This window comes from Rhea pennata, chromosome 2 (assembly GCF_028389875.1).
Source record: "Rhea pennata isolate bPtePen1 chromosome 2, bPtePen1.pri, whole genome shotgun sequence".
Taxonomy (NCBI): Eukaryota; Metazoa; Chordata; class Aves; order Rheiformes; family Rheidae; genus Rhea; species Rhea pennata.
This window is the reverse complement of record NC_084664.1, coordinates 144,348,520-144,368,964: the sequence shown is the minus strand read 5'-3', so window position 1 is coordinate 144,368,964 and position 20,445 is coordinate 144,348,520. Positions and strand designations below refer to the sequence as shown.

The following is a 20,445-nucleotide window of genomic DNA, read 5'->3' as shown; positions in this document are numbered from 1 at the left end:
CCCGGTGAGTAGCCCTAGACCTCCCTAGCTGCATCCCGCTCTAGACTATATCCTGCCACAGGGAAGATCCTGCCTCACTATTAACCTGGGACCTTTGCTACACCACTTTTAGGGGTCTCTGCTCCTCCCATGAATGGCAAAGGTATCTCACCTCTCACCTGACAAAGATGTCCTTCAGAAATTCCCACTGATTCTGCTAAATATTGAAGGCACTGCTGGCGATGTTAGAAAGCCCATATCCATTTTCCAAAAGCTGGTAACACTACAAAGTAGCTAGTGAAGTCACCATGCTACCCATTTCCCTTATGTTAGGCCACTACGTATGTTCTGGTATTACATTGTGTCTAGAGCTCTATTTTCCTGCTGTTCCACTCGGATGCTCTTAAAACATGGCTTCTAGCAAAAGCAACACATTATATTTCCAGTTGTGGATAATATTGTTGAAGTAGCAGAATTCTGTTACAATTCTACTAACTAATGACTCCTTTTGGATGTGTTTTCAGTTTCTGGGTAAGTGATAATAGATGCTGCAAAAGCTGACTGGCACACTAGCCACTTGTTATTTGCATTAAATGGAAAAAGCTATTTTATGAGATAGCTGGAGACACCATGGAGAAGCAGCTGTTCCAGACACCGAGAGCACGGCTCTGCGGCAGCCTACGCTGATCTAGGTGCTGCCTGCTGGGGTGTCATCCTCCTCCTCGCCTGAGCCCTCCCTGGGCCGGCGCCAGCTGAGCTGGTCAGAACGCTGCATCAGCACAAAAACCTCGTCTTTACTGTCGGGTTTGTTTTCTGCTGACTTACAGTGCTGAAAGCTGGGCCTGGCAGGCGCTGGAGCCAGCCCAGGGGAGAGGTCAGGACGCACAGCCATGGACAGCAAGGTGAAACGGCTGTATAGCAACCAACAGTTAGGTTGGGTTGTGAGGCATTATAATTGCAGCCTGTATTGCATATAGAGATAGCTAGCATCTAAGCTGCGCGCCCAGGATCGCTGCACTGATTAGTGCACGATGTGTACGAATGTGTGTCAGAAACTAAATGCTGAACTGAGGCAACCAAGCAGTAAAAGATGTTCTGAAAGTCAGGGAAATGATTGTCTGAAATGTTGCTCTTTTTGGAAAACTGGCCGGACCGTACTTAGGATGTTCTGAGTAAAGATAATACTTGCTAGGTTTTTTTCTTGATTATATTTAGGAAAATAGAACTGCTCTGTGTTCATTATCAATATAGAGTAAACCCCAAAGCACACCTCTGTCTGGCATCAGTCTCATCTGCTGCTGGAAAATGTCCAGGAAAATGCCAAATATCAGCTATCTAACCAGACCACATGCAATAAAACATCTTATTAGTTGACCAGCATTGATCAAAATATCTAATCAGTGCAACCTTTTAGCTGTAATATTTACATTAAATTTAGTCTTTGAAGGCACTTGGGACACCCTTGTGCTGCAGGAGGCCAGGGCTGAGCGCAGCTCGTACAGGAGCCGGGACGGGAGCCTCCCACGGGCTCCCTTCCGTCCCAGGGGCTGGGGAGAGCCGGGCCCCGGCGCCTCAAGCCTGCTCTGCTGAGAAATTGGCTTCCTGCCTCAGACTTCGTGGACTCTAGTGGCCAAACCCACATACCTCCTGGATCACCTGCAACGGCTGCAATGCTGAAATGGCTCTAATTTCATAATACATAATGACAGGTTATGTCTGATCTTTCTGTTTTCAGATTGCTTACGAATTTCTGGTTATAATGAAGCATACTTACACCTGCTTCCCCTGGTGGCACAGATGAAAAATATCCTCCCTTCAAAGAACAAATTGTCTTACTCACTGTGGCGGATCAGCTACTCAATGTCAGGATAATTTCTTTACAGGGACTCTTAGCGGTAAAAGAAAGAGATAAATTAATAGAAAAAGATCCACTGTTACCAGCTTGTATATTGTTATCTCATAGGATAATAAATTTCTCTGTTTAATACATTTTGTATTAACTTGAGTCGAGCTTGTGGTGCTGCTTCCTTTTCCAGTCTCAACTGCAAGATCATTTTCTGCAAGTTGGAGAGAAAAAAAAAGCAAAAAACTAGAAAGCCAACTGTAGCTTTAAACCCTACTGCTCTAATTACCAAACAACATTGTTCGCCTCGGCAGCAAAATCAATATACTTCTACTAAATATCAATGTTTTTATTAGATTTTTTCTTAAAAAACCCACAAAATGCTGTTGATTTAAAAATTGCTGAAAAAGACAAGCAAAACAAAAGCTTCAGAACCACAGAAGACATCTGCTTTTTCTGAGATGAAAGCAGAGAAAGTCTTTTCTAAATGTGCTTGTGATAATGTGCTTTGCAGTGTCAGTCTTGCCCTTTCAAACATCATCATTAATTATTCAACACGGCAGGAAAGAAAAATTCAAGCTTCAAGCAATATGACAACTTGTGAGCTATTCAAAATTCCAGTCAAGGTTTGGTGGCAGTCCCTTCTACAAGCAGTATCAGTCAAGTTGCCAGGATTGGTGTCTAGACCCATACAGAGTTTAACAGAAACTAAAGCTGCTAAAGCAGTGAAGAAGAATTCATCAGGAATGATCCTTCTTGCAAGGAAGTTTTTCAGATAGATTTGTCAGTCCTTTCTACAAAATTGGGAAACTGTCCTGAAAACATATGATCTGAAAAGTGGTTCTTCACACTACAGGCTTGACTAATTTCTTCATTACCGAGTAATTTTGCTAGCTGTTAGTAGGCTAACTAAACAGATTTGTTCACTCAAGCATCTTCTGTGTCTTCTCTGAAAGAAGATATTAATGATCCACATAATCAAGAGAGTATATTGGACTAATATTTTCCACGATTAATCTCTACAATTGAAAAATTAATTTGATCAGATAGATTCTTTCAAGTGTTAATATCTACTGGATTAAAGGAATCTGTAGGCAGCAGTTTTATATTGAACAAATTTCACATTTGCAAAAATATCAGCCAACACTGATGAAAGCAGTATGTAATTTATATGTACTAGAGTGTATTTAATGGAAAAGAATATACATTTTTAATGAAAAAAAGTAGATAAAAACTGTACAAGCATATCAAGAGTTTTCTTGTAGTCATGACTGAACCCATTTTCTTTCTTCATTAGCATTCAATGGCATCTTCTTACAGCAGTACACAAAGCAGCTATGATATTCTCTTTGCATGCAGAGAATTAAGTAACAATAAAGTTCAGCTAAGTAGCCCTTTTCAAACTGTAAATCACAGTTGCTTCTAAAAGGTCTTCTTGTACTATTAACTTGCTTAACATTTGATTTCTTTAGGAAAAATCCCAAGAGAAAATAATTCCAGAATTTCACCCTAATTCTGAAATTTTACCACAACAGCAGAAATCACATTCAGAAGGCAATGAAAAATTCTACACTTTTCATACAGTGATGATTCAGTCTGATTTTGATCTGTGCCTATTGAAGCAGTAGTCTTACTTTTGTATTTTACACTGAGAGGCAATTGAAGTTCAATTTTTATAAATAAAAAACTATGTTTTAATGAACTATTTCTTCACAAAGAAAACAGTGATTCTTAAATTAAATAAGCTTTGCCAGCTAAGGTAAATAAAAATTGTCAGAACTTTTTCCATGGCAACTCAAACTTGGATTTACCAAACACATCAAAACTTACATTTGATAAACTGACTGCATCCTGCCCATCTTTCCTGGAGAAATGCAGGAGAAGGAAATAGGATGGGAAGGGAGGATAGTGGCGTGTAACCCCACCAATATTTGGGTTTGGCACCTACTCTGTCATGTGTTTTTTGCAGCTGTTGTCTGTCCATAAAATCTCCCCGTCCAGATCACAGCCATACTAAAGCTGTCCTGAAAAACAGATCTGTGCATAAAGTGGTGGAAAGTCTTGAGTGGTGTGTTTGCACCAGAGATCTACTGGGTAAATTTCACCTGCTGAATCTGTAGGAAAGGGATAGTTCTTAAAGCAAATTAACTACAAAATATTTCTGGAACAATATTTTTGGGTGTTATGCATTCAACATCTACTGATTTTAGGAAAGCTAGCTCTCTGGTTCATTTCTAGAAATTAGGACTTTTTAATCCATGGACCTTCTAGCTGTCATTCCTTCCTTCCTTTCCCTCTCTAAATTGTCCTTGGTAGCTAGACTTGTAAACATAAGCTTTTGTTGCCTGAAAAAAATAGTTTTTGTTAAAGGTGAAATCATTTTTATTGATTACAGTGGAATAGAGGTTTAATTTTCATCTTCAGAAATCCTCTTTTGACATTGCACATATTAAGCAGTACAAAAGAACAATCCTCACCCAGTGATGGAAGTGGGGACAAAGAGGAAATGTGAAAAAGAAACAGCTAAAGATGTTATAATACCCTGACACTCATTAAGTACTGCAGCCTGAAGTCAGATGTAAGTACGACAATCTATTTCATCACCAGGTAGCTAAAAGGGAAATTAAATAAGATAAACTCTGAAGAGACTAAACGAATTCTTTGTATCAGCCCTTACTATTAATGATAAGGAAATTCCTGTTCAGAACTTATTTTTCCTGAGTAATTAAGGAGAAGTACTAGCAAAGATAGAAGTATGTATGTAAGAATTGTTAGCCTAGCACAGGAAGCAAAATAGCAGTAAATCACTAGACCTCAAAGGCAGTCATCCACCCAGAGCAACAAAGAAATTAAAAATCAAAGCAGCCAGTGAAAACAATAAATAAAGCAATATTTACTGAGGACTGGAAGGAGGATAGTGATATGATCACATTTTTTAAAAGAAGGAGTTAGAGGTGATCTAAGAATCGTAGGACAGGAAATTTCAGTTAAGTATGGAGACATTCGCTACGACTATGGTTAAAAGCCTAGGGAGGGATCCTGTCTCTCGCCATGGACAGCGCCTGCTGTAGCTGGAGCAGGCAGGAGAGCACGCCTCAGTGCTGCCGACGGAGGCACGGGGGGCAGGATCCAACGGCGTGAGCCTTCTGCTCGGTCTGCAGGAGCAGCTCAGTCTGCACAAGGATCAGAGACAACACCCCTGCGAGGTGCTGCGTGGGATGGCTCTTGGCCCTCCTGAGTAGGTCCCCCAACAGGCGCTGGCTGAAGTGGTTTGCCACGGCAGCAGAAACTTTAGGCCTGGGAAGAAAACCTTTGTACCTACGAGAAATTTTTGAGTTAAAATAGATTGCAGCTCAAAAGAAGCTGGCACCACAGCTTTGAACAGCTCCTGGCTCCTGTAAATTGCAGAGAAGGACAAGCTGGGACACAGCTGTGTCACTGAGGAAGGAAAACTGCAGCGAAAGGCTGTGGTTCATCACAGTTTGAAGACCAGCCCTGGTTAAGCAATATCCACTTGCTGCTTGGACTCAATGGACAGACCTGTTCTCCAAGAAGTCCCAAAGCTGCTACCTTACCTCAGCCTGGTGTTCTTTAAAAAGCTTCAGTGGGTTAATCCTAGCTCTTCTAAGGAAGATTTAATGAAGATCTGGATGTGACTCATTTCCTAAATTAAAGAAAGCTTAACTGAAAAGGAAACCGGTGGATTTTAAGACAAGCTGGAATAACAGCCTGTTGTTGCCACATGGGTTAAAATAGTCTGTTTACACAGGGCTTGTCACGATATTGAAATTATGAGCATAAGAAGGAAAGAAAGCAGAGGGGCTAGAGAGCAGAGGTATCTCTATTTAGTCCTTACTGTGCCAAAGCAGAAAAGATTAAACCTTTGCTCTTTAATATTGTTTTTGCCTTTCCCTGCCCCTCTTCCCTCAGACAAACTTTCACTGAAATCAATGGCAGTATAGCTCTAAGTATCTTAAGTCAGTAGGATTGCAGGATTTGGCTTCCATAACTCATTATTTATGCATGTGTTTTCAGGTAAAAGCTGGGCAAATCACATGGTAATTATTAGTGTTCAAACTGAAATCAGATCACTTGACCCTAAATTGCCTCTTGCCCCAAGTCTGTTACTACAACAATATTCTGCTTCGTAGTAAAATATTTAGTTTCAAGGAGTTCCCTTAATCTGAGTGCATTTTTTCATCTTTTTTCCCCCTTACATTATCACTGTCATAGCATTCTTTATATGGTTTTATCTATGAAATATTTTAAAAAAGTGTTTTTAAGCAGTCCCTCTTGTTAGACCTATCTAAGCAGACTTAGGAAACAATACACTTGAATCGTATTAGGAATCATTGCCATTACTTGAATGAAACTGTTCCACAGTTTCCCTAGTCTTACAAGCCTCCTTTGGGCAGGACTGCAGTGCTAGTGAGCTAAACTCTGTTAGTTTACATCCAAGTTTTGAATCAATAAATATCTATGGCAAAATATCAACAGAACAGAATCAGATTCTTAGTTCAAGCTTTCTCGGTTCAATGTGAGAAATATACTGTCTGAAAGAAGGCTCAAGAATTTTTTTTCTGAATATACAAGTACAATTTACGACCAAGAGCAATGATGTCATCTGTCTCCATTTTCCTTGAAAACCAAATAATGGAGCCAGGTGCCCCTTGCTCTAGGTTTCTCATGCATGTGTGTTTCATTCCTATATTTTTTCTTTTGTAATCTCCATTTTTGTTTAGGGACTCTATTCGCTTTTGACAGCCTAAGCCCTGAGCACAGGTCTGTAGCCAGATGCAAGCCTGCACAACACATACACAGAGGAGATACTAGTTTTTTTTGCCTGAACTCTGAGTTGGTACAAACTCATCCTCTCCATATCTTACCTCATAGCAAGAAACTGACTCAGAGCTGATGAGCCCTTCTGAAGGCCACCAGTCTTGGTGTCTACTTAATCCAGTGACATGTTTTCTGGATACAAACTCATGGTTACCAGTAATTTACCACACACAGGACTTGGAGATTTGGAGAGGCATATAATTCTTGAACTGTGTTTTTGCTGAAGCAGCAGCAATAGCAGCTCCTAATTTTGAGATTCAAATGTTCTAGGTGTAATCTCAAACTGCACAAAGATGTCGTGTTAAACTTGCATTATAAAAACATTTAAAGCTGCTCCCTTTGCAATTTTCACCACTCTGCTCAGTAACCAATTTGTAACAACACAAGACAGATCTGAATCCTTTTCAGAAAGAAATAAATTGGCTGAACTAACCCTTTCCTGCAGGATTCTATTTAACCATTCTTTGAGATTCTGTCCCAGGCCTTTGAAAATTATATATATATCCACCTTGGCATCATCTCTTATGGGCTTTCTTTATTCTAAGGGAGCAAAAACAAGTGGACAAAAAAAAGATTAAAAGTTTCCTGAAAAGAAATATTGTCAAAGTTTTGCCTTTTGCCCTTTTGCAATTACCGTTGATTTAAGTGTCTACATCATATAGACTTTTAAAACTACTTGTTTCATTCAGATAAATAAAATATAACAAAATAACTTAATTGCACAAGTTTATATAAATTCCTGTTTGCCAACTTCCAAACAAATCTTTTCTTTTTCATTTGTGAAAATGTGAAAATTTCCATGAAAATTTTCTATAGACCCTGTCTCCTTGCAAAATAAGAGAAGTCTTTACTCAAAATGAGGGAAGAAAAAGAATATTTTGAGGTAAAATGTTGTCAACCATTATTGCATGAAAAGCTGCATTCAGTGCTAGAAATAGTTAAAGCTAAAACATCAGAATAACAAAACTTGTTTTCTTATACTTTTATAGACCCCAGTTTTCAACACTCCTTAGAGAAGTTTTTCCAATCCAGATAAATATCTCGAACTAGTAGAGGAATATGGTGACAGCGTCCTGTCTTTGACATACTTTCTGTGAGTTCATCTGGGGAAGGAGAAAGGGTAGACAAAGTAATAAACACAAATGAAGCAGAAAGTATCTAACAACAGAAGAGGAAAGAAAAGAACAAAAAGAAATTACATAGACTTTATTAAAGAGAATATTCTGGGAAGGAAACTGAAAGGTACTGAAGTGTGTGAAACCATTGCTCAAGTGGAAGAAAGGAAAAGGCAAACAGAAAAATCCATTGTCAGATGGGAATTAAACCAAAATTAAAGGATACCTGAAAGTAACAACAGGGCTTGAAAAGATAAGACCAGAAGAAGGCACATAAAGGGCAAAGAAATGGCAGTAACTGGATGTAAAATCATCAGTGTTGAAACTGGTGCTTAACAAGGGTCTACGCAGCCACACGGTGTGGCTTGGAGGAGCTTTACCTTACAAGCTTTCTCAGATTATTTTGGTATGTTGTTTGGGTTATCTAACTGGAAAGGTGGTTTATTACTGAGAAAGGGAGAATGTCCTCTATCTCTAATGGTCTCACTAGCACTCAAACCTGCAATCTCTTTACAAAGACTGAGGGGTATTTGATATTTGGCATTCTACAATTCAGAATAGTTTCTCTAAGCGTTTACTGAAATTTTGCTCAGAAAATTCCCTGAGCGACAAAAGATACTGGCATCCCAGCAGCTTCATGCAAGTAATCAAAGCTGTTGGTTCATAACGGTATTATCCTTAAGGTGGATGATCACAAATCCTGACTAGTCTTCACATTTATAAGGTGTGACAAAGAGAAGAAAATGGAGGATACCTTCCCTTCATTACTATAAAACCTCCTGCCTTACTTTTTTCTCCTCAAAGTAAGCAGTTAACAAAAGAAGAGTAGAAATAAGTGCCCACACTGGCTTCCTGCTTTCTCAAACTATAAAACTTCTTCATCATCTCTAAGTTGATTCCCACATATTCTCTTGAAGTGGGGTGGGGTGGTGGTTAAGCTGATACATGTCTCAGTGTAAATCCAAACTGCCATAGTTTACAGGGCATTGGCAAGGCTGAGTCTGCTCCATCTCTGTCTGCCAGCAGATTTCATCCCTTGACTAAACAAAAAGAGACACTGCTGCAGAGCAATATCCAACAAAGTGGATGTAAGTTCCTTATCTGAAAGGTTATGCTACACTAGTTAACAAAATATGATACATGGCATAGTTTTGACTCATGTCAATGAGTACTTTCGCAGTCAGTACCTAAGTACAGTTTGTAGGTTGTAAGAGGCCAGAAGCCACTCTTGATAGACAGTGTGAATGAAATATCTCTGTTTTGGGCAGTAGGAAACTTTAACTGTGGGGGCACAAGGTCTGCTGAACCAGGGATGAATCCCTGCTATATTATGTAACCTGTAACCATAGCAGTCATGGTGGTTATAGGGTTACATAAACTTCTCATATTCTCATATTAGATAAAGGGCCTAATTAAAATACATTTTTGAGGCTAGATCATCTACTTGTAACTATGCACCAGTAGAAAGAGTCTTGTAAGCAGCATTTATTTTTTCAGTTAAATCTGAGCTGAAAATATAGAGGAAAAACATTTCCTTTCAGTTGTCCTTTCAAAATCTGGAAGACCTGGCCCTACTCTCTACCTTGTGCTGTGGGTATTCTGTTCCAGGACTTTGTGAGTACTAATAAGATATTTAAGGTCATATCTCCTAGCTCTGTTTACTATGGCTGCTTTTCTTTCCCTGATTGCTGCAAATGACTGCTTTTGCTAAAAAATAATCCCCCTCTCACTGACAATCATGCTGCAGAGAATATTTTAAGTAATAAGAGGCAAATCACAGTAGTGAGTCAGCCAATCAGTCAATCAAGAAAATAGTGAAGATTGGCCAAGCAGCAATCTTGTACATATACATTCCCCCTTTGCATGGCCCATCAGTGTCAAATTCAAAATGCAGGTGCGTAAATGCACTTTGGCTGCAGAGACACTCATCATTGCAAACTCCAACCAGCTGATAGGTATGCTTGGTAGAGTGGATCATTGTTCAGATTCCCTTCTCACCAGGGGAAGAATTTTGTTTTCAGACTCATTTTTGTCCTTCAAGACCAAGAAAGAAAATAAGATGGATGAACCACATGGAGATTCTATCTACTGGTATGAGAAATCAATCTGAATGGTCTCTTTCTAAGCTGCTTCATTTCCTCTTCCTTCTTGGTTGAGCTCTTCTCAGTTGTCCTCCATATTCTCACTGTGGACTGTGGCCTTAAATATGACCCTCTTTTAGACACTGACATTCAGTGAGACTACACAAATGCTTGCTATCTCCAATGCTAAGCATCCAACCTAGGTAGTTACATCAGGAGTTATGGGTTCCTTGTCTTAATGAAGAGATTTTTTTTTCCCCCAAAAGGCAGCTCAGACCTTATATATCCAGCTCCTCTTCTGAATATTTATGTGAAAGTGTCTGTCCCCTACATTGATGATAGTCTGAAGGGACTGATTTCATGATTTAGGCCTTTAATTTATGTGCCTGAAATTAGGTATAGGAATATACCTTTATCACACCAAAATAGCTAAAGCCAGTCTAAGTGGCTGTTGTGATACCACTTTGCCTCTTGAATATAGCCACACCTAGTCTCTTTTCTGATCTTTCCTGACACTGGAGCGTACCTAACACAGTCAAACCATTTTCAGGGTGCTATAGCATTATGAAAAATCAGCTCTGTGTAAAAGATATCTGTTGTTCTGGCTCCATAGACTGGCTCACTTCAGCTGTGGATAAGTTGTTGGTGTAGGAGTGAAAATCTGAGACTGAGAAGGAGTGTCGGAATCCAACCTAAATCAGCAAGGATTTAGATAGGCTTATATTGTTTTGAAACAAAAGACGAAGCATAAATCTGTTATGCACCTGGTTTCCTGAATAGATTCATGTTGCTGACTTAGGCAGCTGGTTTGTTAATGGGATTTAAAGCAAGTAGCAACCACAGCATAGACGCCTAAACCAACCAGAATTAAACAATAACAAATGTCTAAAGTTCCTATCCTTTGTGGACTTAAATGCTTATCTTGATAGATACATTTACAAATCTGGCTTTTAGGCTAGAAACTCATTCCTGCACTTAGATGCTTAAGTCTGTGTCTGAGAACAGACAGCTTTCTTGCTGTTTTGTCTTCAGAGGCTAATGATGCCAGCACAAGATGCATAAGAAGCAGAAATGGAGACCCACCAGGGAGTGAAAGGACTGGGGTCCAGGCCTTTTCTACCACTGGGAGACTGCAGTACAACATGTCCCTATAGTATCTTGGAGAGAAGTACCTTGCATTTCTGCTTTTGGCATTGGGCCATTGTGTATGAAGATTATTGAGCCCAGACAAAAATAAAGGGTCCAAAAAGGGGCGATATTCCTGGACCTATCTCCATGCACATAAAGAAACACACTCAAGGTCCTCTGTGTTAGCACTGAGATTGGCTATACATGAAGGAATTCTGACCCAGAAGCCACATACCTGATTTACTGTGGCACCATGCCTGACCCAGTAAGCCCATGGCTTATTAGTTTTGGCACAGTATCAACTCAGCATGGCTAAATAGTTTTTAGTTCTGATCAGCTCAGAGTATGAGCAGAACAAGCGCCAGTCTGTCTGCACATGTCTGCATATCTTAGGTGTCGTGGCATTTGATTAAGTGGTGAGAGTTCTTCAGTGCTTTTCCTTGGACAATATTTAAGCACTGAACATTAGACAGTTACTGGGAAAAAAAAAAAATAAGGGAGTTGGGCCCAAGCCCCAAGGACTACTCTTTCTACCTGAAAACTTAACTTTTCCTTGTTCTTCTCAGTGATGTTACCTATTCATGTAGCCTAACTGGGAAATTCAGTGAAAGGAGGGAATGGGGAAATGCTTTAATCCTCTGAATAAAACTGCTGCATACCAAGAATGCCAGAGTTATGGAGGAAGAAGAGCAGTCACAGGAAGCCCCAGAGAACCAAGTCTAGGAGACTAAGAAATGGTTCTGTTCCTTTCCAATCCATATTTGCTTGGTCTCTTTCTGTCCTAATGAGACTCTTGAACTCCCACCTGAACACAAAATCAGCTTCGGCTTCAGAGTGGAGCATAGCCTCTCCTGGGCTTTAGAATATGCAAGTTCAAATCTGCACCAGGTAATGCAGAGGGAATCTAAAGTGCAGGTGTTCCATATCCTAGCTAATTACGTGAACTACCCTCATATAGATATTGTCTCTTCTGTATCAACTGTAGTCCTCAGTAGGTCTAAAAACTTAGTGTATTTATGATTCAAATGGTTGTCTGCCTAAACCTGGAGTGGAGAAGCTGTAGGGAGAAATCTGCGCCTCTTATTAATTATAATTAGTTTCTTTTGGAAGCTACAACTTAAGCAACAAGATATTCATTGAATTTAGGCACCTACAGGGATGCCTTTTTTCATTCTATGTGGTGCAAAGTTCTAGCTCCTTCAGAAGTGGGAAATGGTGGCATTTGCTTTTCAGCACTTAGCTAAAAAGTTGTCTGCCTGGGTCTTACAGGCGTTCTCCTTGAATGTGAAAGTTACTTGTTTGAAGCTCTTTCTTCTGAGATATATGTAGAGGAGAAGTTTCCCATTTTCTAGGCAAATATCGTATTACTGAGGCCTCTGTGCTTTCAATTGGACCCAATGTAATTTTAGATACTGTCTAAAGGCGGTGTTCAGTGAATGGAGATGTAGAACAGACATTCATATCAAATGCAACCCCAGGTTCAAAACAGAAGCAGGAGTGCCAGCTGCAGCACTCCCGGTCATGTACAGTAATGCAACTGCACACGTTTGAAGGAGTTTATGCCAGAAAACATAAGCAGCTAAGGCTTTTATGTAGGTTAGATATGGGGAGAATGTTTTGATAATTTTTCTGATCTGAGTTTCTTAAGTTCCATTGAAGGTGTTTAAGAAATATTTATTCTCACCTTCAGGCTTGGTGAAAAATTTATGCCAATTTTCCAACTCCTTTACTGAAAGTGCAAATGACTTTTTTGTCATCTTGGCATATCTCAATATTTTACTTTTCCATAAGATGCATAATTTGTACTGGACATGTTATGGCTCATTTTTCTCTTCTGTCTTCTATAATGTACACTATTACATATATTCTGTTTATTTTATAATTTGCATAAATGCTAGCTCACCCATTACATATTGGTTTATTTTAATTTCTCCTGGTTTGAGCCTTTCAATCTATATTATATTCTGGCCCAAATTTTTTAGTGTCACTTGCAGACATGGAAATAATAGTAATGGTAGTTTTACATTCCTTTAACTCATTTAGGTGCATATTGAGTAAATACATCAGGCTCTATACTTTCACTCTTGTACTAACTGTTGAAAGATACTTGCCTAAAAAAATTATTTAACCTTGCCACTACGCTGTTGCTGATTCTTTGATTATCCTACTACTACAGGAGTCTATATGTCAATTTGTCTTTCTAAATTTTAGTTAATCCAGTTTGTTTAACAAGAACTCTCATCCTACAGCTGATAAGCCAGAGGACAGTGCTGCCATTCGGACAGACCTTGACTGGAGAAATAGGCAGAGAGGAACCTCATGGAAATGCAGAGTCCTGCACCTGGAGAGGAATAAGCCATGCCCCAGTACAGGCTGGTGGCTAATCAACTGGAGAACAACTTTGCAGACATCACCTGGGGATGCTGGTGGACAAGTTGGCCATGAGCTATCAATGCACCCTCATGGCAAAGAAGACCAACACTAACTGAGGCTGTATTAGGCAGGATTAAGGAAGGTGATCCTTCCCCTCTACTCATTACATCTGGACTACTGGCTCCAATGCTGGGACCTCAGTACAAGAAAGATATGGATTTACTGGAGTGAGTCCAGCAAATAATCACAAAGATAATTAAGGGACCAGAGCATCTGTCTTATGAGGAGAGACTGCGAGAGCTGGGCCTGTTCAGCTTGGAAAAGAGAATGCTCATGGGGGATCTGATCAATGAGTAAATGCATGCCAGGAGGGTGTAAAGAAGATGGAGCCAGACTCTTCTCAGTGATGCCCAGTGACAGGATGAGAGGCAATGGGCACAAACTGAAACAAAGGAAATTCCATTTCAACATAAGAAAATACTTCTTTAGTGTGAGGGTGGTTGAACATGGAAACAGGCCCAGAGATATTGTGGAGTTTCTATCCTTGTAGATATTCAAAACTCAATTGTACATGCTCCTACCTGAACGGGGGTTTGGACTAGATTATCTCCAGAAATCCCTTCCAACCCCAGCTATTCTGTGATTATGTGATTAGTTATTAGCTAATACAGCAGACTTCTAGTATTTCTGTCTGCTCGATTTTTTTTTTTTTTTTTTTTTTTTTTTTTTTTTTTTTGTCTTAATTGAACAATTGCCTTAACTGGGATACGGACTAGAAGACATTATTTTATTAATTACATGCTATAAAGAAGACAGAACTTTCTTTATAGATTGCAAAAATTATATGACATTGTCCTTGGGGGAAAAAAAATACAAAACTCCAACTGATTGTATGATTAAAGACTTTACATGCACACAAGAGAGTAATATATTCATCTTTAACATATTTATATTTTACAGTGATTCACTGTAGGCCTTTATCTATGGTCAGTTCTAACTGGACAGAAGGCACAATTAGAAAGGTTTAATTTGAAGAAGAGGGTGACAAGGATATTTCACTTAGATATTTACTTTTCCTAGCTTTTAGAGTTCCGTTTTTTGGAAAAAAAAATGCCTCTTATAAGTGTATTTATCAGTTGAACTGTAGACACACTTTCCATTTCCTAAACAGAAACATAATTAGTGTTCACTACAACCGTGGCTGGTGATATATTAACTGAATAGTTGCTTTGAAATGAGCAGTTGATATCAGCATTATGAAGAGTAACTTGAAGTTACATCCTACCAAATGTTACAGTCCCTGCACCAGCACACAAGGAGTCCAGTTAATTCTCAGATCTGTTCTTCAAATACTCCCACTGAAGTTGAGCAGTTGTTTAAAATGAATAAAAATATCAGAAATCAGCCCATATAGAGTCTATCTCATTTCTTATAATCTATAGTATTTAATAAAGACAAAAATACGTCTGGCTTTTCCTACATGTGTTTCTGGGAGTGTTATACATGTAACAACATGCACTTATACCAACACATGTACCTATACATATATATATATATTTGTATGCATATAAACACATCTACAAGTACTTACATACATATAATTGAGATATACCCCCTCACACAGACTAAAGCATGTATTGAAAAAAAAAATAGATAAAATTTAAAATATGCAGGCTGAAAAGAATTTATAAATAAACTGCTTGTATTTTTTTCTTTCAGCCTGATTTGATTAGAGCTGCTCTATTATATATTGAAGCAACAGATGATGCAGTCAGTTTTCATTAACCTGGTAGACTTTCAAAAAACTCACAGATTTATATGATAAAAAAAAAAGTTACTACTTTACTTCAAGTTCTTATTTTCATAGCCTGAAAACAATAACTTTTTACAGAAGCATTGCTTTTGCATACCAGGAAAAAGAACAGTGACAAAAATTGTCAAGAGCCCTTTCCTCTAAGGAACAGGAACGCATCTGTGAAAAAGGCTCTGATTGTTTTTTCTTTTTTTTTTTCATTTGAGATCACTTACCAAAAAGCCCATATAAATCAAATTTATATAGTGCGTCTTTATACGTGCCAAAGCCCTTGAGCCTACTGAAGTTGAAATCCTTCACAAGTTCTCTGGAAGTTGCTATTTCACTCATACAGTAAATGTTGTTTTGTTTGGTACTTAATCTAGTTAAATAATAAGGGATTTCACACACTTAGCTACCATGTCCAAAACCAACTTTCTCATACAGCTGGAACACAAACATTGGCTTTCCTAGCTGTCCTGAACTTGGTATGTGTCATATGGAATGCAATCACACTTTGTCTATGAGGACTGGCTTGAGAAATTTATCTTTTCCCATATTAATCTTGCCAGTGATCTGATTACATTGTATGAGCAGGATATTAAACTGAAAGACAAAGTCTATCACAAACCATAGATTGTAACTTGCTCAAAGCAGAATCAGTGCATTCTCTCTCTCTGGAAACTCTCTTATGAGTATCTGCTGCACTTATTAAAAAAAATTAAAAATACTAGTAATATTACTCACAAGCGTGTGTGCACTATTAGCATTGCTGTAGCTTAGATGGCCAAAGGATAGAATGGAGGCTGTTTATAGAAAGATTTTAATATCTTTTACTTGAACATCTGATTTAGTTGGAAAAAAAAGAGCATGTCATCTGTGTCACACTCCCCTCTGCACACATTCTTCCTCTTCTCCCATCCTCCAGCCAGGGCCAGGCCCCCTCCATGCTGCTGCTCACCCTGCAGACCTGGCTGTAGCTCTGCCCAGCTGCAGCCCTGGCTCCTGGGCAGACCTGGACCCAGCTGTAGGTTGATGGTCTCCTGGCCTCGTCACATGGAAGCTGTGGCTTGTCTCCAGCCATGCCTGTGGCCCTCCTGCTCCTGATGAGGCTCCTTGGATGGACCCCGGCCCTGCTGCACCACCTGCCGTGTTCAGGCCCTGGGGGATTGCGCCCATCAGCAAAGGCACAGCCCGTGCTGGTCACCCTCCTCGTCTTCTGGGTCCCCAGAGGAACACCTGGTGTCCTTCCCATTTACCGCAGCTCTGCTTATGGTCTATTCTGAATAATAATGAAGGCTATCGTGTGAGAAACTACAAGAGATGTGGCCCAAAGTTTGAAGTTAGGCCAATAAAAACTTGATAATGTTCAGGAGAGTTCAAGAGATAGGGAAATCTCAGTCTCAAGTGGAAAAGTTAGGAATTGGTTTACAGGAGCAAGACGTTGTACATTTCCTAGGCTAGACATATTGCAGTTTTACTTAAGATTTCAAGAGATGATAAATAAGCCATGTGTTCAACTGAGCAAACTTAAAAAAAAGAAAGACAAGTATCTCTAAAATTACACTTTAACTATTTCAACTCATAAGAGTATTTTAATTTGGAAAGGAGGTCTGAACTGCCTATGAGCTTGTGAATTCACAGACAAACTGTTAGTAAACTTGGAAGCAGATCTTTGTAATTGTACTGACAGAATCCTTACAGATTCAGTCTGGAATATGTATAGTATGAATGTCAGATTTACGATATAAATATAGAATATAAAATATTTCTAGACACTCATATCGGTTTCTAAAACTACTCTAGTCACTACAAACAAAGCCAAATTAAATTATTATTATTATTAAATTAAATAGTATGAAACTAGTAATATATTTCTTTGTAGCTGTAAAAGCAGTAGCAGTCATACAGTTAGGACTTGGTGGCTGAAGGAGGGTCTGTAATGTCTGTATATATTATTTGACACAGTACAAATCCATTTAGGGAAAAGTACATAGCTATAGAGCAAAGGCAGTAAAGTATATTAGGGATGAAAACATAATTCTGTCAATGATATAAGCTCATAACCAGTCACAGATGGTAAAATGCTAATGATAGTAGAGAAAAGGTGTAAGTGTTCAAGAAATATTAATCCTCTGTAATTGATGAGAAGTAGAATACTGTATATGTATCAGATGAAGACAATGAAATACTCTATGATTAACCCCAGAAAAATTTCATATTATTGTCTGAATAACATGAACTACAAGTACTAGAAGAGCTGGTAGAATCCAGCCCACTGATGCTTTCAATTTTCACGAACCATGGGACACTAGGAGAATTTTAAAAAACTAGAAGTGTCTATGATGTGGAAGTAATACAATGGGCAAAGAAAACAACTATGACAACCATAATCCTATTGGATTAATATCCAAACACTCATTTGGAAAAAACTTTTGGAAAAGTAAAAGAAAACTGATATAAGAGAAGAGTGATTTAATTAAGTATCATAATTATCACTACTTCTAACCAGCTGGTTTAGAGAAAGAAAAACTTATCAAAAACAAAACACTGATTTCATTCTTTTACGAGTCTGTATGTTTCATTCGTAAACACAATTATCTAGATATAATACATTTGGATTTTGCATTACCTTTCTTACTATTGCTTCTCATTCTAATACAACATCAACAACATAAGTAGATGGATGCCTATATTAAATAGTTTTCAGTAGAAAGATATAATTGAATGATGAGATTCTGAATGGGCTCTCAAAAATTATTCAGGCCTTGATAGCTGGCCCAAAATTATCTAAAATGCTCTTTATATATAGAGTCAGAAATAAATATACTGGAAATAATACAGTATACATCTATGGATAAAAGGTAACACCACATAGTCACACATAGCAAAATCTATATTCAGTCCCTGCCAGACAATGTATCATATAAGTAGATAAAACAGAAAAAGAGTGAGAGAAAAGAGTTATTATTTTTCATTGATCTATATTATGGTATATGGATTTTAATTCAGAAAATATCTACTATGTTCTTTTCAGTCAACAGGTACATTCTGGAATCAAGGCCAAGGAACTTTGTCTCAGGTCACACAAAAAATCTTTAGAAATACTTCTGAATTTTTCTAAATATTTATTTATTCTTCTTTTAAAAAATCATTTTTTAGATATAGACAGGAAATAAAAACAAGAATCATTTCCCTCAAACATTTTACATAGTAGTTGTTCCTTTACCTTGTATCTTCTGTTCCTTGTTTCAGATACTCTATAAACTTCTCCATATGCATTCATTCAACAGATTGTTTTCCAACCAGCTTTGTAAATTAAATATAAAATTAAGATGCTTCTTCTTTATAGAAAGAGTGGATATTGTATGACTACCCTACCGCTCTCTAATTTCAGAAGAGACTAGCTCTCCTTTTTTTCTTCTCTGTCCTCTCTCCCTCAGTCCACATTCCTATAGCTTCACTTCACTCAAGTGACTCACATCCTGTCCTTGTGCTAGATCTGGCAATCGTCTGACCTACATGAACCAATTCATGTCAGGAACTCAGTAAAAAAACAAAACAAAACAAAACAAAATAAAATAAAACAAATTTCTAACAGATTTGTTAATTGAATTGGCTCATTATGCACCTAAAGGAAGACCAGGGCAAGATCACACAACCAAAGCCACAAGGGAGAGAGGAAGAAGGGGAGTGGAGGGAATAGGATTTCCCATTTTGGCAATAGCGAGCCATTAAGTCAGTCCTGCCAGAGCATATTATTGCACCACCAGATACCCACATGCTGTTGTTGTATGTGTGCCCTCCAGATCTTTATTTGAAGCAATCTTCACCAACTTTTTCTTTTCTTTTGTTATTGTTTTTCTGTGCATTCATTATATTGAAGGCAGCATGTGTTTAGAGCAGAGGATTATCAGCTATACACCCGTATGAAAAGGCAAAAAGAAGTAATTTAATCCAAAGGCCTGAACCAGCTGATAATACTAAGGTTTTAAATTATCAAGTCAGTATTTTCAAAAAAGACTTATTATCCTTGTTTTTTTTTATTTAGAGCTCAATATCACACTTTTTCAAGTATCATTTGCATAAAGTATAGAACAGTTAGACTCTGAAAATCATGTGTTCATGTTTCCCAATTAGCAGCTCCAGCTTCCTAGCCACTTTTGAAAAATCTCAGCCATGATGCCCTCCATTTGGTAGCCAGCTGCTGCCATTTTCTACATACAAGTTTAGTCATCAGCTTCAGCCCATTCTAGAAAGACGATCTGTGAGTGAATGCACAACTGAGTTCCCATGACTATCCACACTTTCATGGTCCTCAAGATGGATTCACCTAGTCCAGGGTTGTCATTACACTTGGAAATATACACACACACACACAAAAGTGTATATAGTATATAAAAGTATATATATTATATTAAAGTATATATTTTATATGTATATGTTTATTTTTATATGTATATATACAAGTATAAGATTAACTTCCCAAGTATAATTTTTCTGTGGAGCTAATCGTTGTGGTAGCCACAGAATGTTATGCTAAAGTGTACTGTAATATACTCTCCTAAATAAAATGACTACATTCCAACTTTACTTGAAAAAAAGATATTTAGATATTTTTTGTCAATTAGCAGATCTTTTAAAATTGATGATTGAAAATTAAAATTGTTTTGACTCTTATCAGGTGTCATCTCTAAGAATGAATGGAAAAGTATGTTCAAAATGAAAATATCATCACAGAGCTTCTTGCCATCTATCAACATTCTGGTGAAGAGATTGCTACATTCTGAGATATGAATTGTATTTTACACTTTTTTTGAAAAGTTTTGCACCTGGGGAAGAGATAAATGAGTAATCCACAGTAGCTGACAGATCTGTTTGCATCAAACAAATATTTAAATTCACATAATTGACATTTGCTGCAAGATTGATTAATTTAACCTGAGAATAGGCATTTTCTAAAATTTTACTGATTGTAAGCTGTCCAAAGAATTTAAATTGAAACAAAGACATTCCACTGGGTGGAATGCCATTATTTTTTTACAGGAAGAACTGGAGAAATAGCCATAAAACTTTACAGCTATGAAGGTTAAGTGATTTTATCTGAGGGCAAATAGCGGAAAACTATTTGTGTACCTCCCTGCAAAACTGGAAACCTAACTAATGTGTTAGTGTGACGGCAGGCATGCTTGTGTTATCTGTTTGAAAGAGAAAGAGTTTGCAAGCACTGAAGAGATTTGTAGCATGGGATTTCTCAAGAAATCCCACCTGGAGTGAGAACAAGGGAAAAAAATC

At 38.1% G+C, this 20,445-nt stretch overlaps 1 long non-coding RNA gene across 1 annotated transcript in view; it reads right to left on the bottom strand.

The window, feature by feature from the left end:
* LOC134136483 (uncharacterized) overlaps positions 1 to 18,530 on the bottom strand; it is an 89,282-nt gene extending 70,752 nt beyond the window's left edge. The window contains exon 1 of the long non-coding RNA XR_009957509.1: positions 18,380 to 18,530. This is a non-coding gene — a long non-coding RNA (uncharacterized LOC134136483). The remainder of the gene's footprint in view (positions 1 to 18,379) is intronic.
* Between the last annotated feature and the right edge of the window lie 1,915 nt (positions 18,531 to 20,445).